The sequence below is a fragment of the Pan troglodytes genome, chromosome 5, assembly GCF_028858775.2.
Source record: "Pan troglodytes isolate AG18354 chromosome 5, NHGRI_mPanTro3-v2.0_pri, whole genome shotgun sequence".
NCBI lineage: Eukaryota > Metazoa > Chordata > Mammalia > Primates > Hominidae > Pan > Pan troglodytes.
The window spans coordinates 89,298,573-89,323,893 of NC_072403.2; the positions used below are offsets into that span (position 1 = coordinate 89,298,573).

A 25,321-nucleotide genomic window follows, 5' to 3' on the forward strand; every position below is an offset into this window, starting at 1 on the left:
TTGGGCCTCTTCCATCATGAAGGGGATAATAGATTTTTCAAACTAGACTAGGCATTTACTCTGGATTAGGATTTTTCTTCCATTCCTGCCAGCAACTCCATCTCTGGGCTTACATAATGCTTTATTTACAATGTTGCTTCTGACCAAATTACTAATTTTATGTGGACACAACTGAGATAATGGCCTAAAAATCATAGAATTTACTGTCTTACCATGTACCTTATCCCACAGAATCACGTGGCCTTACGGAGAGTTGAAATTGTCTGAAAACTGAATGGAAGTAAGTTTTCCATAGGTAACATCTAATAAATTAGACTGCTATCCAATGTGAAGTGTGTGTATTCTCTGAATCAGGCCAGAGTGTGTGTTACAACTGTCACTCTCATACCTAATGAAACCTTCACAAGGTGTTTCCATTCTTCCATTTCTGGGTCCTGCTAGCCTGTATTAGGGCCTTGATGAGAAGTTTTAGAACACAAGGATAAGCTACTCCATCAGAAGACCCTACAATGGTCTCACTGAATTGGAGTCTCAAATTGCCATTTGTCCATTTCAAGCTCTTTATACTGCAGGTCAAAGATGCAAAATAGAAGGTATCGATCTTGATTATCTAGGAGAAACAGGTTTGCTGGGGATACGGTTGTAGTATATTTAGACCCCAAGGTCTTATCTTGGGTGCCTCCTAGTCTGACACATACAGGAGTAAAATTTATTGGAAGACTCCGGAAACCTCAGAGACTGCAGAAACATCACACAGGTAGGACCACCAATAAATTCTATTCTTTAGAAATCATAGTTGGATTTACTTCATCATGGAAAAAGCCTCAACTGCCTGCAGTGTTGGCTGATGAAGGAAAATAAAATATTAAATGATTAATGGAGAATGAAAGCATAAATATCAGAAGTAGCCTTCTGACAACAGCAGAAAAATAATGTCTTAATTCGGGTTCTCTAGAAAGTATAGCTTAAGGCACAGTTTATATAGTAATGTTTTAGGGATGAGTGTTCAATTCCAGGAAAGCAATAGTGAAAGGAAAAAAAAAGAAATGACTCAGAAAGAAGGAGAAGCAAAAAAAGAGTAGTGCATTTTATACTTTCCGAGTTTCTTAAAAGAACCCAGTGATTTCTAGGTCAAGGGAGTTTTTAGAGAAACCATATAAAACCATTACCTCTAGGAATGGTCCGTTATAGGCAGGAAGGGGATGCAATGAATCTACTGGATACTTCACACTCTCTTTCACTGGTCAAAGTTCAACCAATGGGTAGATAAGAGCCCCTCTCTTCCAGCTTGTGTTAATCAGCCCCTCTTACTAACTTTGGAAAAGTCAGAGATTTAGTGGTTTTATTTGTAATGAACCTGGGCACTGGGGCCGATAGACTATGTGGGGCCTGGCAAAAGCCCAGACCTTGAACTGAAGGAGGCTGACACTATCTGTAATGTTAGGAGGTGAAGTGAAGTCCATAATAGACAGGGCTTAGTGACTGTTGGGAGCTATTCTATCCTAATGTAAGGTAAGTCCTTGTATTAAATGGTTCTCACGCTGCTGATAAAGACATAACCAAGGCTGGGAACTTTACAAAGAAAAAGAGGTTTAATGGACTCACAGTTCCACGTGGCTGAAGAGGCCTCACAATCATGGAGGGAGGTGAAAGGCACATCTTAGGTGGCAACAGGCAAGATAGAATGAGATCCAACTGGACGGGGTTTCCCTTATATAACCACCAAATCTCGTGAGACTTATTTACTACCACGAGAACAGAATGGGGGAAACTGCCCCCATGATTCAATTATCTCCCACTGCTTTCTCCCACAACCTGAGGGAATTATGGGAGCTATAATCCAAGATGAGATGTGAGTGGGGACACAGCCAAACTATATCAGTCCTGAAGGCCTAGAGTACAGGTAGGTCCTCAGAATGTACTAGCACATAGACTTGATTGTGAACTCATGAGCTGTGGTATCTACTCGTATCTGTACCCTTTCAGTGTCACGATCTGATTTAAGTGATTTTAACTTGTTTATATTTGTTCCCTTTCTCTGTTCCTTTCTTCTTAGATGCAGGGTATGTAGGTAGTGGCTAGTTTTAACAGTTTTTAGTTCATAGTTTAGAGAATATCCAAAAGCAATAACTAGAGGAGGAATAAAAACAATATGAGAATTTGACCTTGAAGAAGATGGCATTAACTGTTGAAATTTTTGTTAACAACATTTGGAGACAAAGAAAAGCAAAATTATACTTGTATAAGTGATATTTGCATTGTTTTAGCTACATGCATATTGTTGTAATTGTTATTGTTTGGAAGTTTGAGGTTGGAAGGAGTCTTTTGAATTGGAACAGATGAAGCATTGGCTCATATTTCCCAATATCTTGTGAGCTTTACGTATATTAATTTTAAGGATGACATGGTATTTGCATTTATTTTATAAATAGATATAACAACTTCAGACATTTCAAATTAATTTTTCACTTTGTCAAAACTACAAATACACACATGCATGCACATACACACATACATATATATAGTTAACAAAAAACTCACTCAAGAATGTCATAAAGTATAGCAAAACTAAGATATGCTGAACAATACAATCAGCTAAACCTTTGTTTACATTGGAATTTAAATTGCATATTTTGGAGTATACCCAAACTTGAAAACAGAGAAAATTACAAATTATGCCAAAATAACCACATTTAAAGAAATTTTGGAATTTTTAATAAGTGAATCTCACTAAAAGAGAAATAGAATTTTATGTAAAGAGATCCTAGTTTGTATCCTCTCCAACTTCCTTGATAGAAATCTTGAACTTTATTTTTGCTTAAATAAAATATTAATTCATAGTATTTTCAACTTTTAGAAAGATTGGAGGTGGCAAACTGTCTTTTAATATGTTAAAAGAGGAAAACTGGTTATTTAAATGATTTTTATCTACCAGAAATTTATATTTTTTTCTATCCACAGCCAAATGTCATTTCAAAATCATTTCAATTTCTTGTCAGAAAGCCACTGGACCAACTAGAGCACTTTAGCCAAGTGGTAAAAAATATTGCTCATAACAGGTGCACTGTATTCTCTAACCATCCTGTGATAGGCCAAATCATTTTCTGCAAAGTTAATGCCATATTGGAAAGAGAATAATAGCCACAAGCATAAAAACAAGCAATATCATATAACATTTTCTGATTATAAAAGTAATATATTAATGTAGAAAATTCCCAAAGTTGAGATAATTTTAACAAGAAAATAATATAGTTTATTATATCATTCACAGTTAATTTATGATACTCTAATAAGGTAAACTTCTGGTTACATGTAAATATAAATATGTATGTATACATTTTTGAGATAATATATAATTTTGAGGATTATATTTGATGTGTATAAATGTATATAAAATTTTTGCATTATAGTGTTTATCCTTCCTTACTGTTTTAAAGACTATGATCTATAATATGTACCTCACATTTCATGTGGATACACTATAATTTTCTGATTGAACATTTTATTGCTTATCTGTATTATGACAAATAATATAGGATAAAGATCCTGTTATATTATTTTCTTTCTCTTTTTTTTATTTTTAGGATAAGATTCTCAGAAAATTCTCAGATAAATGCTCAGAAAAGATATGAACAATTTTACATTTTTGATAACTGGATATTGTATTTCTTACCTGAAAGGTTCTAGTAGTTTACATTTCTAAGAGCAGGGTACTATATTTCCAGTTTCAGTGCAACTACACCAAAACTATAATTTTTCTTTTTAATTTAAAAAAATACAAACTATGTTTAATTTATATGTTTGTATAGTAGTAATTTTAAAATCAAAGTTTAGCAATTTTTACTTTTCCCTTATGAATTGCCTTTCACAATCTCTATCTGGATTTTCATAATTTTCTTATTAATTTGTAATACCAGTTCCTTATGTATTAAATATACTAAGTATATATAACACAATTTTTTCTAGATTTTTAGTTTCTTAAAATAATTTGTATTACATCTTAAAGAGAACATTTCCAAGTTTGAACTAGATTTACCTATCAATTTTTATTTATTTATTTTCTTACCCATTAAGCTGAGAAAGTTAGATAAAAAATTAATCATACTTATCTCTACTTTCTTATGGTTTTACCTTCTGCTCTTAAGTATTTTATCCATCTGGACTATATTTTGGTGCTCAGGTAATTTTTTAAAAAATAAATAATTACTCCAGCTCCATGTATTGATGAATCCTTCTTTATAAATATTAGTTTTAAGTATAAATAAAGAATATTTTAAGGCTTTCTGGCCTATTCCAATACTTTGTCTATTTGTTCAGAAACATTACATCATTTTAGTTATTTTTTCCTCTATAAAAATATGTAACTGTCTAAAAGAAACATAAATCTCCTTTTTAGTTTTTCAGAATTGTCTTGTCCCCTCTATCCATGTATTTTCTCAGATAATTTGTAAAAGTCCCTTGTCCAAGTTCATATTTTTACTGAATGGTCCATTCTATTGAATTCTATTGAAATCCCATTGAAATGTTTCTGCAAATAGTCAAGCTCACTTTGATGAGTTTATAATATTTTGTAACTTTTTAGTTATTCATCTTTCAAATTTAGCACATACTGTGTATATATAAGGTATTATATGTATATAGCTTTACATTGTGTATATGTGTATATATGTGTGTATGAATTTTTGGATTACATATAAGAATATGTGTGTGTATGTGTGTATAAAAGAAATATATGTAAAAGAATATATATGTATGTATGTGTGTAACTATCAGTCTACTTCCCATTCTTGCATTAAAATATTTTTAGCATCTATGGATGTAAAATTTTTAACTATCCATTTTGTGGACAGTAAAGAAGTTTTTCTCTAATAAAATACTGAGATTTTGCATTATAATTCATTCTGAAGTATGCAGTTGGATTTCATTTTATTTGCATATTTTTCTTTAATTTTTATAAAAGATTATCTCTAGTTTTGTTTTTGTTTCAAGCTCTCAAATCTACTTTAAAATGGTGAAAATATTTTCTACATCTTTCTATCATTTTATACTCTAGATGAGTTTACATATTATAAGAAGTATCTTTCACATCAATTTTTGTTTGTTTTTAACTCACTGAAAAAATCTGGTTCCTGCATTATTTCTGGTAGTAATTTTGTTATAGCTTTTTTTTCTCGATCTCTGTTTTCTATGCTTGTTGGTTAACTCATCTTTTGGGTAATTTTTTAAAATTTTACTAAATAGGAAATCTTTCTTTTGACCTTGTATAAATATTTTGAAACATATTTTGTTGTGTGTGTATGTTTTAAATTTATTCTACTTTGTAATATTCTCTGATACGTTTAACTTCACTTGTTTCTCAATGATTTAATGATTCAAATACAAAATATAAAACAAAACAACAGTCCACTAATTTACTAAGAATGTCCCTCAAAAGCATATTTCTACAAAATCTCATCACAGTATTTCAGATTAGAGTCCATAGAATATTTGGATTACATCTTGCTATGGCTGCTTTTGATTTTTTAAACACACGCTTTTGCTTTTCTTTCAGACCATTTATTTTGAAAAGACAACTTTGCTTCTTATGTACCTTTCATAACATGCTATTGTCTTTTTAAAAATTGTCTTAAATCACTCACAAAGGAAATTTCACTCTTTGGAATGACATTATTTCACTTTTAAAGTAATAGCGGCATATAGATTTTCATTTGGAAGTTTTTGGTATTTACGAAGAAATAGATTAGGAGAACAATAACAACTACAAAATCTTTGCTAACTGCCATCTAAATAAGAAGGAAGGCAAGGACAAAACGCAATTGACCCATTCCTGATTAAAGCAAAAATGTGAGGACAAAAAATCTATTTTAAGGCAACCAAAGAATATGGAAAGCGACTTCTATGATTCACCTGTCAAAGGTGAATACCCTTGTTTCTGAAGACAAGCCAGCTGAGAGATTATAAATGCTTTGTACTTTCTTTCCGCAAGCATTGGAACAGAAAAATCTAATTGTTAACAAAAAGCACACTGAGATTTTACACTTACTTGAGTCAGCTTTTGCCAATTTCTCCTGTTGCATATTTTCTTACCAATAAAATAGTACCACCGTTACATAAATTGCTTATTCTGCTTACCATGGAAATTTTCTATTAATCTGTAAACATGATAAAACTATATTACAAAATAGTTTTTAGGGGTCTATTTTTTAAAAGGTTTCCCCAAGTTTTATATGATGAACTCTTGCAACCCTATTCTATAGTTTTACAAAGAAATTTTTTTATTCATATACAATCCTCATATTCTCCTGTTTGGGTAAGAACTTGTTTCACATGCATTTTTGAGTGAAATCTATTTCCAGAAAAGTCAATGTTGGATGGCTTTTTAGATGTTTAAATAATATCCCAATGTGAATAACAGTCTATATTCTACTGCATGGCCTTTTTGTTTATTCTAGATTTTAGATTATGATTATTGTGTGGATTATATTAAACTAGAAAAAAGAAGATAGGACAGGGTAAGGCAATGAATATTTCTGTTCCACTTAAGAGGGCTTTTAATTAATCATAGAAACTTACTGAAAATACTCCATTGTTTTCCAATATTTTGAGTACCAAAGAAACTGACATCTTGACACTTGTGAGTTTAAAAGAAAATATCAAAGAAAATTTTATTTGATTGTTTTCCTGCATTTAACCAATAAAAGAAACTGGGAAAGTGAAAAAAATGAAAGTAAACTAAATATTCTATTTATTCTTCCTTCATATTGTAATAAATTAATGTCAAACTTTCTTATGTGTTTAGAAACATACCATGCCACATATATATATCATTTATAATCAACCTGAGACTGTTTTGAGAGTGAAAAAGAATACTTTAATAATTATTCTAGGAAAGCAGGCTAAAACAGGACTCTCCCAGGCAAACTAGAAAGCATAGCTAAAATACTATAATGGCTTGTCTTTAAAACATTAATTTACTTCTATTTTCATGAAATATTAAAATATAATTTTTCTTCTAGTAGTTTCATATCTTAGATTTCTCTTTAATTCATTTTGGTTTGATTTTTGTATATGAAGAAAGATAGGGACCTTGTTTTATTCTTCTGCAGGTGGATATCCAGTTTCCCAGCACCAATTATTGAAGAGATTGTCCTTTCTCTAATGTATATTTTTGGTGCCTTTAACACAAATGAGTTGACTGTAAATGCAGGGATTTATTTCTGGGTTCTCTACTCTGTTCCATTGGTCTATGGGTCTGTTTCAGTGCCAATACCATGCTGCCTTGGTTACTATAGGTTTGTAGTGTAACTTGAATACAGGCAATGTGAATACTCTAACTTTATTCTTTTTCTTGATTTTTAATTTTTGTAGGTATATAATGGGTGTATATATTTATAAGGTAAATGAGATATTTTAATACAAGCATGCATTGCATAATATAAACTCATGTAAAATAGGGTATCCTTCCACTTAAGAATTTATTCTTTGTGTTATAAACAATCCAATTATATTCTTTTAGTTATTTTAGAATGTATAGTTAAATTATTATTGACTAGAGCCACCCTTTTGTGATATCAAATAATACTAGGTCCTACTGATTCTTTTTTTTCTGTACCAGTTAACAATCCCACCTCCTTCCCACTTTCCCATTACCCTTCCCAGCTCTGGTAACCATTATTCTACTCTCTATGTTCACGAATTCACCTGTTTCGATTTTTGAATCCCGCAAGTAAGTGAGAACATGCGATGTTTGTCTTTCTGTGCCTAGATCATTTCATTTAACATAATGACCTCCAGTTCTGATGGCAGTGGTGGCCCAACTGGAGTGGCTGCTGCAAGGACTCCAGTTGCAGTGGGGGAGGTACCGCCTGGGCTGCACACTCCACAGAGCCAGCAGGGGCTGGGAACAGGTGATCCCAGTGGGAGCCCCACACTCTACCGAGTTGGCGGGGCAGGAGAACATGCTCTTGGGCACAGCTGTAAGTGCCCAGGCACATCTCCAGACCCAGGCATTCCTACACTCTTGGGGGTCTGAGAAGCCTCTTGCCCCTGCAGGCTTGTAAGTGCCTGCTCCTGCTATCTGGCCTCTCTCTACTCCCAGCATCCAAACTGGTGTGAAACAAAGTTGTGGCACCCAAACAGGTGTGGAGTAAAGTTGTGGTCGAGCCCAGGCGCTGCTGTGACATAGCCAGGTGTAAGTGCACTCAGGGCAGTGCTGACACACTAGCCCCCTACCGCTCTGCCCCCCTCTGAACTTTGGGTGCCAAGGAGTGGAGAATGGAAGCAAGGGGTGCTGGGGGCGGCTTGGCATGTGCTTGAGGGTACTCTTTGGTGCAGACAAGCCTGGGCATCATGGATGGCATGTTGATGGTGGTGGGAGGCAGAAAGATTCCTAGGCAGGAAGGGGTGGGTCCCTGGTGAAACCCAACCTTTAATCCAGGGATGGCCTGAAGCTTGGAGGCCAGCCTGCCAGTTTCGTGTGGAGTCAGGACTGGAGCCAGAACTTCACTGATGCCTTTAGGCCAATCAGATGGTGCTTTTTCCAGGCCCGCCTACGGCTGCCCATGAATCAACCAGCACACACTTCCTCCATTCTGAGCACATAAAGAGACCACATTCAGCCAGATTTAGACCCTTTGGGATGACCTGCCTGAGGAAAGGAGCTACCCACTTCAGGTCTCCTGAGAACTGTTCTGTTGCTCAATAAAGCACCTCTCCACCTTGCTCACCCACCAATTGTCTGCATAACCTCATTCTTCTTGGACATGGGACAACTTGAGACCTGCTGAATGGCAGGAGTGGAAGGAGTTGTAACATGTACCAGGCCGGCTTATTGAGCTGCAGGCAGTGACACACTCCCAGACTGTGGGAGTGAAGAGTGGCAACCCTTCCAGGGGCCCAGACCTCAGGGTTCCCTGAGCAAAAGCTGCTATAATACTATAGCCCTCCTGCCCTCCCCTGGTGCCTGAGAAGCAGTGACAGGGCTGGGCCAGCCCAGGAGCCACAGGCTGGAGTTGGGTGGTGGGATTGAAAGAGCTATAACAAAAATGGGCTGAAACACGCCCCCCTGAAACATGCCCTTCAGCTCACTGTGCTCCAGGCAGCAAGAAGGAGAGAAGAGCTTTGGCCCTTCTGGGGTTCCAGACCTTGGGGCTTCCCAAGCCTGGGCTGTGACATACTGTAACACTGTCTTTGGGGGTCTACCATCCTGGAGTCTTCAAGCTTTGGGGCATGAGCAAACCCAAGCAGAGGTGCCGCCAGCCACAGAAGTTTCTGGCTGGTGAAGCCATACCCTAAGGATCCTGTGACAGTTCCATTCATGTTATTGTGAAACAGGATCTCATTCTTTTTTATGGCTGAATAATAATCCACTGTGTATAGGTACCACATTTGCTTTATCCATTCATCTGTTGGTGGACTCAGCTTACTTCCAAATCTTGGCTATTGTGAACAGTGCTGCAAAAAACATGTGAATGCAGGTATCTTTTTAATGTACTGTTTTCCTTCATTTTGGGGATATATATATGCAGCAGTGGGATTGCTGGATCACATGGTGGCTCTACTTTTAAGTTTTTGAGGGAAATTCACACTGATCTCCATAATGGTTTTAATAATTCATATTCTCACCAACAGTGTACAAGGATTCTCATTTTTCCACTTGCCCATTTTGCTTTGGTTGCCTGTGCTTATGGGATATTACTCAAGAAATCTTTGCCCAGTACAATGCACTGAAGTTTCCCCAAAGTTTTCTTGTAGTAGTTTCATAGCTTGAGGTCTTAGATTTATGTCTTTAACCCATTTTGATTTTATTTTTGTATATTGTGAGAGATAGACATCTAGTTTCATTTTTCTCCACATGGATATACAGTGTTCCCAGGATCATTTACTGAGGAGATTGTTTTTTCCCCAGTATATACTGTTGGCACCTCAGTCAAAAATTAGTTCATTGTCAGTATGCAGATTTGTTTCTGGGTTCTCTATTTTGTTCCATTGGTTTATGTGTCTGTTTTTATGTCACTACCGTGCTGCTTTGGTTACTATAGCTCTGAAATATAATTGGAAGTCAGGTAATGTGATTCTTCCAGTTTCATTCTCTTTGCTCAGGATAGCTTTTGATACTCTGAGTCTTTTGTGGTTCCATATAAATTTTAGGATTATTTTTTCTATTTCACTGAAGAATGTCATTGGCATATTGATAGGGATTGCATTGAATTTGTAGATTGCTTTGGGTACTATGGACATTTTAACAATATTGATTCTTCCAATTTATGAACATAAAATATATTTCCAATCTTTTGTGTTGTCTTGTTTCTTTCATCATTGTTTTATAGTTTTAGTTGTAGAGATCTTTCAATATTTGGTTAACTCCTAGGTATTTAATTTTATTTATGACTATTGTAAATGGGGATACTTTTTAATGTCTTTTTCAGATTGTTCAATGTTGATATATAGAAATGAAACTAATTTTTGTGTGTTGATTTTGTATCTGGCAACATTACAGAACTTGTTTATCCGTTCTAATAGTTCTTTTATGGAGTCTTCAGGGCTTTTTAACATAGATTATATCATTTGCAAACACGGATAATTTGACTTCTTCCTTTTCAATTTGGATGCCCTGTCTTTCTCTTGTCAGTTTGCTCCAGCTAAGTCTTCCATTATTATGTTGAATATTGAGTTTTGAATGTGGGCATCTTTGTTGTGTTTTGAATCTTAAAGGAAAGGCTATCAGTGTTCTCCTTCAGAATGCTACTACTGTGGGTCTGTCATACGTGGCATTTTTATGTTAAGATAAATTCCTTCTACACTCATTTTTTGAGGGTTTGTATCATGAAGAAATGTTGAATTTTACCAAGTGCTTTTTCAGCATCAATTGAAATGATTATGTGGTTTTTGTCCTTTATTTTGTTCATATGATATATCACACTGATAGATTTGCATATATTGAACCATCCTGGCATCCCTGGGATAAATCACCCTTGGATCTGATAAACAATCTTTTTAATGCATTGTTGAATTTGTTTTGCTAGTATTTTTTTAGTACTTTTGCATTAGTATGCATCAGAGATATTGGCCTATAGTTTTCTTTTTTTTAATGTGTCTTTATCTGGTTTTGGTATCATGGTAATGCTGGCCTTGTAGAATGAGTTTCCAAGTATTCCCTCCTTCTCTATTTTTAGGAATAGTCTGAGTAGGATTGGCATTAGTTCTTCAAATGTTTGGTAGAATTCAGTAGTGAAGCCATTGGGTCCTGACCTTTTTATTTCCTGGGAGAAATTTTATCACAGAATAAATCTCATTATTTGTTATTGGTCTGTTCAGGTTTCGGATTTCCTCATTGTTTAATCTTGGTAGGTTGTATGTTTCCATGAATTTATTTCTTCTAGGCTTTTCAATTTATTGGTATATAGTTACTCATAGTAGCCCATAATGATCCTTTGAATTTCTCAGAATCAGTTGTAATGTCTCATTTTTAATATCTGATTTTATTTACTTGAGTCTTTTCACTTTTTATTAGTCTAGATAAAGATTTGTCAGTTTTGATTGTTTTTTCAGAAAATAACTTTTTGTTTTGTTGATCTTGTATAGTGTTTTCTTCACTTCATTTCCATGTATTTCTGCTCTGGTCTTTATTATCTCTTTTCTTTTACTAATTTTGGGTTTGGATTGCTCTTTCATTTTTAGTTTCTTAAGATGCATCATTAGATTATTTATTGGAAGTTTTTATTCTTTTTTTATTTATATTATTTATTTATAACTAATAGTTATAAATTTGCCTCTTAGGACTTTTCCCCTGTATCTCATAGGTTTTGAAATGATATGTTTGCATTATAATTTGTTTCAATAAATTTTTTAATTTTCTTCTTAATTTTTTTTATTGACATACTTGTCATTCACAAACATATTGTTTAATTTTCATGTTTGTATAGTTTCCCAAATTCCTCTTGTTGTTGATTTCTAGTTTTATTCCATTGTGGTCAAAGAAGATGCTTGATATTATTTCAATTTTTTGAAAGTTTTAAGATTTGTTTTTTGACTGAACATATGGTCTATCCTTGAGAGTGATTATGTGCTGATGAAAAGAAACTGTAAGTCTGTATATAGCTATAAAGTCCATTTCTTTTATAGTGAAGATTAAGTCTGATGTTTCTTTGTTGATTTTCTGTCTGGAAAATCTGTCCAATTCTGAAAGTGGGGTGTTGAAGGCTCCAACTATTATTGTATTGATTTTGTGAAAGGAAAATATCTTGGGGCCCCAAAATCACTAAGCTAAAGGGAAAAGTCAAGCTGGGAACTGCTTAGGGCAGATCTGCCTCTCATTCTATTCAAAGTCTCCCTTTTGCTCACTGAGATAAATGCATATCTGGCTGCCTTTGGAGAGGCTAATCAGAAACTCAAAAGAATGCAAACATTTGTCTCTGTTCTACCTACAACCTGTAAGCCCCCTCCTGCTTCCAGTTGTCTTGCCTTTCCAGACTGAACCAATGATCATCTTACATGTTTACTGATGTCTCATTTCCCCCTAAAATGTATAAAACTAAGTTCTGTTCTGAACATGTTGGGTACATGTCATCAGGACCTCCTGACACTGTGTCATGGGCATGTGTGCCCTCAACCTTGGAAAAATAAATTTTCTAAATTAATTGTGACCTGTCTCAAATTCTTGGGGCTCATAAGATTTCTCTCTTTTTAACTCTAATAATATTATATTTATCTGAGTGCTCCAGTGTTGGGTGCATATATATTAATAATTTTTGTATCCTCTTGCTCAATTGACCCCTTTATCACTATATGGTGAATTTCTTTGTCTCTTCTTACAAATTTGTCTTGAAATTTATTTTGTCTGATATTAATATAGCTACTCTTGCTTTTCTTTTGTTTCCATTGACATGAACTATCTTTTTTTTTTGAGACTGAGTTTCACTCTGTTGCCCAGGCTGGAGTGCAGTGGTGCGATCTGGGCTCACTGCAAGATCCACCTCCCAGGGCATGAACTGTCTTTTTACATCCCTTTAATTTTATTCTATGTGTATCTTTTTAGGTGCAATGTGTTTTTGTAGGCAACAAATCATTGGGTCTTGTTTTTTTATCCACTCCATGTCTTTTGATTGGAGAGTTCAGTCCAATTAAACTCAGTGTTATTACTGATAAGTAAGGAGTTACTCCTGCCATTCTGTTACTTGTTTTCTGGTTGTTTTGCGGCCTTTTTTTCTTTCCTTCCTCCATGTCTTCCTTTAAGAAAAGGTAATTTTTCTCTCGTGGCATGATTTAATTTCTTCATTTCTATTTTTTTATATCCATGGTATATTTTTTGATTTGTGGCTATCATTAGGCTTGCAAATAATATCTTATGACCCATTATTTTAAACTGATAATTTAACACTGATTGCATAAACAAATACATGAAAATAATAGTAATAAGAACTCCACACTTTAACTTTGTCCCCCCTTTTTAATTTTTATTGATTTTCTTTAGCTTTATTGTATTGTGTCTAAAAAAGTTGTTGTAGTTATTATTTTTTATGGATTTATCATTTAGTCTTTCTGCCTAAGAGTAGTTTACATATAACAATTCAATGTTATAATATTCTATGGTTTTCTGTGTGCTTACTACTACCAGTGAGTTTTGTAGCTTCTGATGATTTCTTCTTACCCATTAGCAACCTTTTCTTTCATGCTGAAGAACTCCCATTAGCATTTCTTTTAGTACAAGTCTCCTGTGAATGAAAGCCCTCAACTTTTGTCTTCTGGGAAAGTCTTTATTTCTCCTTTATGGTTGAAGGATATTTTCATGAGATATGCTATTCTAGGGTAAACATTGTTTTCTTTCAGCACTTTATGTCATGCCACTCTCTCCTGGTCTGCAGGGTTGCCACTTAAAAGTCTGCTGCCAGACATATTGGAGCTCCATTGCAGGTTGTTTCTTTTTTCTTGCTATTTTTAGGATCCTTTCTTTATCCTTGATCTTCAGGAGTTTTATTATTAAACACCATCAGATAGCCTTCGTTTGGTTAAATCTGCTTGATGTTCTATAACCTTCTTGTACTTGGATATTGATATCGTTGTCTAGTTTTGGAAGGTTCTTTGTTATTATCCCTTTAAATAAACTTTCTACACCAATCTCTTTCTCTAAAAGGCCAGTAATCTCCTCTTAAAGGCCAGTAACTCTTAGATTTGCCTTTTTGAGGCTATTTTCTAGATCTCAGAGGTGTATTTTATCATTTTTTTCTTTTATCTCCTTTATCTGTGTATTTTCAGATGCCCCGTCTTCAAGCTCACTAACTCTTTCTTCTGCTTGATTAATGCTGCTATTAAAGAACTGTCATGCATTCTTGAGTATGCCAATTGCATTTGAAATGCCAGAATTTCTGCTTGATTTTGTAAAATTATTCCAATCTCTTTGTTAAATTTATCTGATAAAATCCTGAAGTTCTTATCTGTGTTATCTTTAATTTCTTCAAGTTTCCTCAAGACATCTATTTTTACTTCTCTCTCTGAAAGGTCACATATCTCTGTTTCCTTGACATTGGTCCCTTGTGCCTTATTTAGCTCATCTGGTGAGGTCATGTTTTCCTGGATGCTCTTAATGCTTGTGGATGCTCATATGTCCAGGCATTAAAGAGTTTGGTATTTATTGTAGTCTTCACAGTCTGGGCTGTTTTGTGTCTTTTCTTCTTGAGAAGGCTTCCCAGGCATTCAAAGGAACTTGGGCCCCAAGCCAGTAACAGTGTGGCTTTTGCAGACTCATGGAGGAACAGCCTTCTTGGTGTTGGATAAGACCCAGAAGAATTCTCTTGATTATTAGGAAGAAATTATTTTTCTTTTCCATTACTTTCTCCCAAACAAACAGTCTCTCTTTCTGTGCTGAGCTGCCTCCAACTAGTGGTGTCATGATGCAAGCGCCCCTGTGGCCACCACCAATAGGATTAAGCTGATTCAGAACTGAAGCCAGCACAGCACTAGGTGTCACACAAGGCTCGCTGTAACCACTACCTAACTACTACTTATGTTCACTCAAGGCCCTAGAGCTCTATAATTAGCAGGTAATGAAGCCAGCTATGTTTGTGTTCTCCCCTTCAGGGCAGCAAGCTTCCTCTGGCCCCAGGCAAGTCCAGAGATGATGACTGGCAGCCAAGGATTAGAATCAAAAATCTTAGAAATTTACCTGATATTCTACGTTACTGTGGCTAAACTGGCATTCAAACCACAACACAAGGTCCTTCTTGCCCTTCCCTTCCCTTTCCACAGGCAGAGGAACCTCTCCCTGTGGCCACCACCACCAGCAGCCCATGGGAGCTTCTGCCATGACACTGCCGAGGTTCTTCAGTCAGCTCGTGGTGAATGCCACCAGGCCTGTGATTCACCCTTCAGGGAAGTGAAATCCCCTCTGGTCCAGGGCAGGTCCAGAAATACTCTCTAAGAGCCTATGCCTGGACTCAGAGACACCAAGAGGCTGCCTGTTGCTCTACCCCACTGTGGCTTAGCTGGTACCTAAGTTTCAAGACAAAGTCCCCTTTACCTCTGCAATTGTCAAATAGGAGTCTTTCACAATCACCACAGTTGGGAATGTGATGGGTCATACCTGAAATAAGCATGTCTCAGAGTCCAAGGTCTATGGTGTACTAGGTCTATGGTGTCCAAGACCTATGGTGTATAGTCCAAGGTCTATGGTGTATCCCTTAAAGTTTATTTAAAGGGATAATAACAAAGAACTTCCCAAAACTAGACAACGATATCAATATCGAAGTACAAGAAGGTTATAGAACATCAAGCAGATTTAACCAAAAGAAGGCTATCTGATGGTGTTTAATAATAAAACTCCTGAAGATCAAGGATAAAGAAAGGATCCTAAAAATAGCAAGAAAAAAGAAACAACCTGCAATGGAGCTCCAATATGTCTGGCAGCAGACTTTTAAGCGGCAACCTTACAGACCAGGAGAGAGTGGCATAACATAAAGTGCTGAAAGAAAACAATGTTTACCCTATCTGGGTATTGCTGCTGGTTATTCAGGGCCCAAGGGCTCTTTAATCAGCAGGCGATGAATCCTGCCAGAACTATTCATAGTTCCTGTCCTTCAAGGTAGCAGATTCCCTTTTGGCTTTTGGCCCAGGGTATATCTAGAAATGTTGTCCATGAGCCAGACCCTGGAATGGGGGCCTCAAGACCCTGCCCAGTGCCCTTATCCTACTGTGTCTGAGCTAGTATCAAAGATACATACAAAGTCCTCTTTACTGTTCACTCTCCTCTCCTTAAACAGAAGGAAGAAGTCACTTTCTTTGCTGTTAGCTGCACTGCATGCAGTAGGGGGTGAAATGGCACAAGCACTCCCTTAACCATGTCAGCTCGTTATCTCCCTAGGTCACATGCCAGCCTAGTTCACTGGCTCTGAGCCCAGCTCAGTACTAAAAGTTGCCTAGGAATTACAGTCCTAGTGTTCTATACTGCCTTTCAAGTTTACATAGGATCCAAGAGCACTTTGGCGTGCAGTGGCAAGGCTTGCTGAGAAACTCAAGTTTTGACCACTGGGATGGGCACTTCCCCTCTGGCTAGGTCTGGTCCTAATGCTCCCTCCCTGTGTGGGCACTGGCTAAGCCCAGAGCAGCTTTCCTCTCTGCTATGACAAGGAAGCACTAAGTCCAATGTAAAGTCTCCCAGTTGCTATGCTTTCCCTCTCCCACGTGCACAAACTCTCCATGCAACATGGCTGCTGCCAGGAGATGGGGAAGTAGTGGCAATTGAAAACTGTCTACCCTGTCCTAAATACCCCTTTTAGAGATTTTCAGTTAAAACTAGATACTGTGATTTTTTTTTACCTGATTTTTGGTTATTGCAATGGTGCTTTTCTATGTGCAGATAGTTGTTAAAATCTGGTGTTCCTGCAGGGTGATAAATGATGTAGGCTTCCATTCCACCATCCTGCTGCACCCTCCCAGCTTTATTCGTTTTGCTTAGGATCGTTATGGCTATTCTGGGTCTTTTTTTGGTTTCATGTAAATTTTAAGATTATTATTTTCTATTTCTGTGAAGAATGTAATTGGTATTTTGATAGGCATTGCATTGAATACATAGATTGCTTTAGGAAATATAAACATTTTAACAATATTCATTCTTCCAATCCATGATCATGGGATGCCTTTCCAATTTTGTGTCCTTTTCAATTTCTTTCATCAATATTTTATTGTTTTCATTGTAGAGATTTTATTTTACTTTTTTGGTTCAGTTTATTCTTTGGTATTTTATTTTATTTGTAACTCTTGTAAATGGGATTGCTTTCTTGATTTCTTTTTCAGATTGTTCACTGTTGGCATATAGAAATATTACTAATTTTGTATGTTTTTTTTAATCCTGCAACTTTACTGAACTTATCACTTCTAACTTTTTTTTTTGCAGATTCCTTAGATTTTTCTAAATATAAGATTATGTCATGGACAGACAAAAATAATTTGACTTGTTCCTTTCCAATTTGAATGTGTTTTATTTATTTATTTTGTTTAATTGTTCTAGCTAAGATTTCCAATACTATGTTGAACAAAAGTAGTAAAAGTGAGTGTCTGTTTTAGAGGAAAGGCTGCCTGACCATTTTACCCAATTAAGTATGATACTAGCTGTGGGCTTGTTGTGTATGGATTTTATCATGTTGGGGTATGTTCCTTTTCTACTCTGTTTTTTGAGAGTTTTTATCACAAAGGGATGTTGAATTTTATCAAAATAGATTTTCCAACATCTATTAAAATGATCACATGGATTTTGTCCTTCAATCTCTTGATGAAACTACTAAATGAAAACATTAGAGAAGCACTCTGGAAAAACGGTCTAGGCAACAATTTCTTGAATAAGACTTCAAAAGCACAGGCAACAGAAGCAAAATTAGAAGTATGGGATCACATCAACCTAAAAAACTTCTGTGAGCAAAGAGATCAGCCAAGTGAAGAGACAACCCATGGAATGAGATAAAATATTTACCAACTACCCAATTGACAATGGATTAAAAGTCAAAATATATACAGACATCAAACAACTCAATAGGGAAAAACAATCTGATTTTTAAAATGGGCAAAAGATATGAATAGACATTTCTCAAAAGAAGACATACAAATGACAAACAGGCATATGAAAAGGTGCTCAACATCACCGGTCATTGGAGAAATGCAAATCAAAACTACAAATGAGACATCATCCCATCCTAGTTATAACGGCTTTTATCGAAAAGATAGTCAAGGGGCCAGGGAAGATGTTGCATCTTGTGTTATGGTGGCTATGCTTTGACCTATGCAGCCTCTTGGAGCAGGCAGAGGCCCTGAGCCCTGTGGGTTCTCCAGAGCAGAGTTGGCCATACGAAGTGCTGCGCAGGCAGAACCTGGTGTTGATAGGAAGCAATTTTAGCATCCTCCTTATAACAGCCATCCTTATGGCATTTTAGGTCTATAAGCCCATTTAGCATCAGTAACAGCCAAGCAAATAAGTTCTTCCACAATCATTTGGGAATAGGTTAAGTTATGTTGCACAAGTGCCAGTGCAGAAGCTGGATAAAGAGCTTTCCTACTTGGAAATGACTTTTGGTCTGAACAGTTGGTAAATGCTAAACCCTAAATTGTTTAGAAAAAAAAATCCACTAGCAATTATTTTTTCCTAACACTGTAATGCAAATATTAGGTTGATGCAAAAGTAATTGCAATTTTTGCCATTAAAAACAATGATAGAAACACAATTACTTTTGCACCACCTTAATAATTTACCACTGAGTCTGCTTCTTGGTATTTCTTTTCCAACTGTACTTGTTAAAAGTAAGACCTGAAGTTTCCAAAGTTCATTGTTAAAGATGGAGTGCTTACCAGAAAGAAAACATGGTTAGCTTGTGAGTATCTGTAAGAATCACACTGGAAAGAACTAATTATTAATGCTTGAAAATACTAATAAAAGGGAGACTTACAGTGTAGACATTCTGTATTTAAGAGCTATTTGGTCATAGCGGGCTAAGAATCACAAATGGTTGTGTGTGTGTGTGTGTGTGTGTGTGTGTGTGTGTGTATTCCATCTGGGTTGGCCTAGAATTCTCTGGTTGAAAAGTGGTGTCAGCTGTGGGGAGCTTGGGCCATCAATCAATCCTCATCTGTATCTGGTCCTGCACTCAGGTCTCTCCTTGAAGTCAGGGTCACATCAGGTAGACGACCTGTTACTATGTGCACCCTTGGCTTGGAAGACCCTAGGTATGCATTGGAAATGTTACTAGTCGGCCCATCACAAAAAGGGCTCCAACCTGCTCAGACACATTAATCTCCTTGTGCTGCACTTAAGTGTTTCCAGCCTGTGGTCTGCAACCTGAGGCAGATTTTCTCATATTTGGAATCTAAGAGAGGGCCAGCAGGATCTCCTTTCAGCCCTATGTCGGGAGGGCCCAAGGAACAGAAGGACATGTTCACTGTATGAGCCAATGTGTGTTTACACAAATTTCATCTCAGCTTTGGAAATGCTGCTATTAGTTTGTACCCTTGGTGATCTGTGTCCCCCTATTGAAATGATACTTTCATACTTAAAGTGGTTATTGATATTTATTTTAACATGCTAGATTCAATTTTATTTGTTATTAAATTGACGTGTTTATCTTGTGCTTCATTCAAGCACTGATTTTTTTTACCAGGTATTTAATGTGAAATAATTGATGTAGAATACTGTAACTATTTAAAAATTTTGTAATCTTGTAACATTAAACCATTGAAATAGTTACTGTTCTGTGCTTTTGTGCAAAATGTCAATTAAAACTAAAGTAAAATCCTACAGGAAAAAAAAAGGCAATAATGGATGCTGGTGAAGATGTGGAAAAAAAGGAACCTTCATGCACTGTTGGTGGGAATGTAAATTAATAAAGCCACTATGGAGAACAGCATGTAGTTTTCTCAGAAAAAAACTAAAAATAGAACTACCATGGATCGACCACTGGGTATGTATCCAAAAGAAAGAAAATCAGTATTATCAAAGAGATGTCTGCACTCTCAAATATATTGCAGCACTATTAACAGTAGCCAGGATAACGGAATCAACATAAGTGTCCATCATTAGATGAATGGATAAAGAAAATGTAGTACATATACACAATGGAATATTATCCAACCATAAAACAGAATGAAATCCTGTCATTCATGGCAACATGAATGAACCTGGAGGATATTATGTTAAGTGAAATAAACCATGAACAGATAGACAAATATCACGTTCTCACTCCCATGTGGGAGCTAAAATGTAATTTAATTCACAGAAATAGAAAGTAGAATGATGGTTACCAGAGGCTGGGAAGAGTAGTGGGGAGGGGAGGAAAGGGGGATGATTACTGGGTACAAAAATACAGTTAGATGGAAGGAATAAGATCTAGTGTTTAGTAGCACATGAGGTGATGATAGCTAACAATAACTTACTGTATATTTTGAAATAACTAAGAGTGGAATTAGAATTTTGCTAATAAAAAGAAATGATAAATACTTAAGGTGATGAATATTCCAATTATCCTGATTTTTATCTTTACATATTATATACTTGGGTCAAAATATTACAGGTGCCCTATAAATATGTCTAAGTATTATGTATTCACAGTAATTGAAAGTTTTAAAAAGAGTTTTGAGTTATGCTCTAATTTATGCAAAATATCTGGTCTTGTGAAAATGGAATGTAATTTTGCAATTAGATAGATGTAGAAATACCATAAATGTATGTTTTATTTTTATTCATACATAATAATTGTATATATTTATGGGATACATGTGATGTTTTGATATATGCATACAATGTGTAATGACCAAATCAGCATAATTGAGATACCCATCAACTCAAACATCTGTCATTTAATTCTGCTGAAAATATCATCTTCAATTGGTAGAAACATTAAATACATTAGTTTGAAGTTTTAATAAACATTCCCTTATTTAATGAGATTTAAATAAGAAATTATACAAAAAGAACACATTTTAAAAACTTTTCAGAATATGCTTTTGTAATCAGGCCTGAAGTACCTATTGTGAACACTGTAATTTTTAATGTTGAATTTTCATAAAGTTGTGCACATCTACAGTGCATTTTTTAAACAGACTTTTAAAATTATGTATAAATGTTTTATCATGCAGTCACTGCCAAATAAAATGTATCTATAAGTGTAAAACACTAAATATTGTTTTGAGTGTTTTTGCTTTTATTGATGAATTTTAACTTCTATTGGTAAATGCAAGGTCCATGAGTAGTTTGTTAATCTTAACTTTTCTTAACTAATCTTACTTATAGAATGTATTATGTAAATCATGGTATGTAACTAATGTATTTGTGTTCTATTTCTAATAAAAATATAAACATTTTTGAAGTAAAAATAGCAATATGTTCATAAAAAATAAAAATGAAATGGTCCTTGAAAAATATCTTTTATTCTTCCTTTTTCTTACTTTTTTCATTTTTCATGAGTTTGTAACAAGAGTTCTTAATCTTTTGTTATGACCATGGCGCATATATATATATATATATATATATATATATATACACACCATATATATGACATATATACAGAGTTCTCTCTATATATTACATATAATTAATTTACTTAATATATTATATATTATACGATATACATTATTATATATAGTACAATAGATATATATAAACTATATATAATATAATACATATTATATATAGCTCTCTCTCTCTCTCTATATATATATATATATATATATTTTTTTTTTTTTTTTTTTTGAGTTGGAGTCTCAACTCTTGCCCAGGCTGGAGTACAGTAATGTGATCTCGGCTTACTGCAGCCTGGACCTCCCTGGGCTCAGTTGATTCTCCCACCTAAGCCTCCCAAGTAACTGAGACTACAGATGTACACTACCACATCTGGCTAATTTTTTTATTTTTGTAGACATGAGGATTCACCATGTTGCACATGCGGGTCTCAAACTTGTGGGCTCAAGCCATCTGCCCACCTTTGCCTCCCAAACTGCTAGGATTACAGATGTGTGCCACCATACCAGACCATAATGTTTTTAAATGCATAAAATAACATATAAATTATAAATACAGGCCGGACGTAGTGCCTCACTCCTGTAATCCCAGCACTTTGGGAGGCTGAGGCAGGCGGATCACTTGAGGCCAGGAGTTAGAGACCAGCCTGGCCAACAGGGTGAAACCCAATCTCTACTAAAAATAATACAAAATTAGCCAGGCGTAGTGGTGGGCACCTGTAATCCCAGCTACTGGGGAGGCTGAGGCAGGAGACTTGCTTGAACCTGGGAGATGGAGGTTGCAGTGAGCTGAGATCGCACCATTGCATGGCAGCCTGGGCGACAGAGCAAGACTCTGTTTCAAAAAAATATATATGTAAATACAAACAGTAATTTTGAAGTGCAGGTATCAAAACATTCAAAATGTATTTGCATTTGCGGTATGGTAATATATATGCTTCTTTATTAAAGCACAAAATTGCAAGACATTGGAGATGGTCTAATAACTACTATAACTCTGAAGTGACTATAAATGTAAATAGTACTTTCTGTTCTATGTTATGGAGAAATATAATTTCTATTGATGACAAATTACAGACTCTGATAATATTACTATTATTATTATTTTATAATTTCAACCTTATTTTAGATACAGAATATACATACACAGGTTTGTTACATAGGTATATTGCATGATGCTGAGGTTTAGGGTATAAATCCTGTCATCCAGGTCAGGAGCATAGTACCCAAGGGGCAATTTTTCAACTCTCCTTTCCTCCCTTTCCTGCTAGTAGTCCACTGGGTCTATTGATTTCATCCTTGCATCCATGAATACTCAATGTTTAGCTCCCACTTATAAGTGAGAATATGCGATATTTGGTTTTCTGTTCTGGCATATATTCAGTTAAGATAATGGCCTCCAGCTGTATCCATGTCACTGCAAAGGGCATGATTGTATTGCTTTTTATGGCTGCATAGAATTCCATGGTGTGTATGTACCACATTTTCTTTATCCATTCATCCAATGATGAACACTCAGGTTCATTCCATGTCTTTGCTATTGTACTATTAGTAATATTACTTAAATATTTTACCTAAATTGTTTAAAAAATCTAAATTTCAATTAGAAATTAGTGAAAATAAAGATGCATTTATTCTTTTCCAAATTCAAGGACTTTCTAAATGATTGAATCCAATTTAAGGATACCTGGCTTAACATAATTATGAGAAAGCCAAAATAGTAAAAGCTCAACTAGGTTCTAAAAATTACAGTTGTCTTATAAATTGACCCTTCTATAATTTGTGTCTTTGCTTTTCATAATCACAGAAAAATTAACTATATATATATAAATTTTCTGTAATACTTTACTAAGATATTGGACTCACAGCTGTGGAAAAACTACATAATTCTGGAAATTAATTATCAAAGCTGCCCAAATTACTCAATTATGACCTGCTTAGAGATAAAAATCCTCATTTACTATGCTATGGTGAAGTGGATACTGCTTTCTTTATTTTTTTTTTTAATGAGCTGCAGTTATTAGACAAGCAGTAAGTAATAGCATTGAGATCTGGGCCAATCAGCATTTGAGTCCTGAAAATATGGCACATTTTTCTGAATTAAAATGAAACAAGTTAAACTTTTCACTAATTAGTGAAACAGCATCATTTATGTAAAATGGTGATGAACTACAATGGATCAACTTTAGACAAGGTCATATTTCAAATAAAAGTACTCTGCCACTTTTATTAAGATTCCATTAAGATCAGAAGTGGTGTTACTCATTTTCAGAAATGTTTTCAGAATTATCAAGGGATGAACAAATTTTTGTTCACCTAATAAAGTTCCTTAGCATAAGTTCAAATCAATCCAAATTAAACTTCTTCAACCCATCAGCTTTTTATTTTTTTTAATCATACAGAGGAAGAATTATCTGAATGATTTTTTACACAATGCAATGAATGGAGGAACAATTAAACTGTGTACCCTGTGCATATATACATACATATATATGTGTGTGTGTGTGTGTGTGTGTATACATAATATGTGTGTGTATATGTGTATATATATATATATATATATATATATATATAAAATGAGAGATAGGAAGTGTGAGCTAACACAAATTTATGAACAAACAAAATGTATCCATAATAAAAAGAATGCATATGATAGTATTTTGTTGTAAATGTCTTATCTTAAATTACCTTTAATATATGCTAAGAATTTGGCCAAAGTGCTCTAAGATGCTAGAAACAAAAGTGTGCTTGTTTAACAGAAAGTATGTGTGCATGTGTGTATGTTTATATATGTTATATATACATGTTATATATATCATATACATGTGTGTATATATAGAGAGAGATAATACAAACACACACATATATGTATGTATATGCGTAAAGGCATATATATACCTTTTCTCCTGAATTTGCCTGTGTTTGCTATTGGGTTTAGTTACATAAGGCTTTAATCAAGAGGTTATCCTAAGGCTTTTGAATTATTTAGAGAGCTATCCAGACTCCACTGGCCTGGATCAGAAGCCATTGGTCCCATCAGAAGCCATCTTTTCATGTTAAGTCTTGGGAATTGACTGGATGGTTAACACAACAACAGGAAAGACAAACAACTGGAGCTCAAGAACGTTAGAAGTTTGGGGTTCAAACAACAACAAGACCACATCTCTATCTCTATCTCTGTTTCTCTTTGATTATTATTCCATTTCTTCTCTTAGACTGGCATCTTCCCAAAGGTCTAGAATCAGAATCATAAGCCCTTGCACTTCCCATACTTCATAATTCACATTTTTGCTCCATACTATATTTTATATATTACATGTTAAATATAGTTTAACATGATCTTTTGACACACTTCTAAAATTTGTGAAGAAGAATTCAGTTTAGCCTGTCTTTGCTTAGGGACCAGCCACAGTGCAAATTAACCATGGCCACCTAGACAATACACTACAAACAACATTCCTGTTGGAAAGATAAATCTGCAGGGTAGAAAGGAGTAATTGGCCAAGATAAGAGACTACTCTTTAATAAGGAAGCAGTGCTTAAAAGATAAAACAATATATGTCCACTGCAAGATATGCAATGTAAAAATAAAAATAATAATTTAAGAGTGGTAATATGAGATTTTAAGTATATAGACTATATTATAAATTTTTTATATTTTCTTTGGCATAGTGAAATAAATAAAAAATAATGTAATTACTGGAACAGCATAGATAAGACTTTTAAGTAAGAGAAAAAACTTTAAAGGTAAGAAAAAGTTTTGGCCGGGCATAGTGGTTCACACCTGTAATCCCAGCACTTTGGGAGGCCGAGGAGGGCGAATTACCTGAGG

At 35.0% G+C, this 25,321-nt stretch overlaps 1 protein-coding gene across 3 annotated transcripts in view; it reads right to left on the minus strand.

Moving 5' to 3' along the window:
* Window positions 1-25,321, minus strand: part of LOC129144293 (protein GVQW1-like) — a 535,404-nt gene that overhangs the window by 491,464 nt on the left and 18,619 nt on the right. The window lies entirely within an intron of this gene.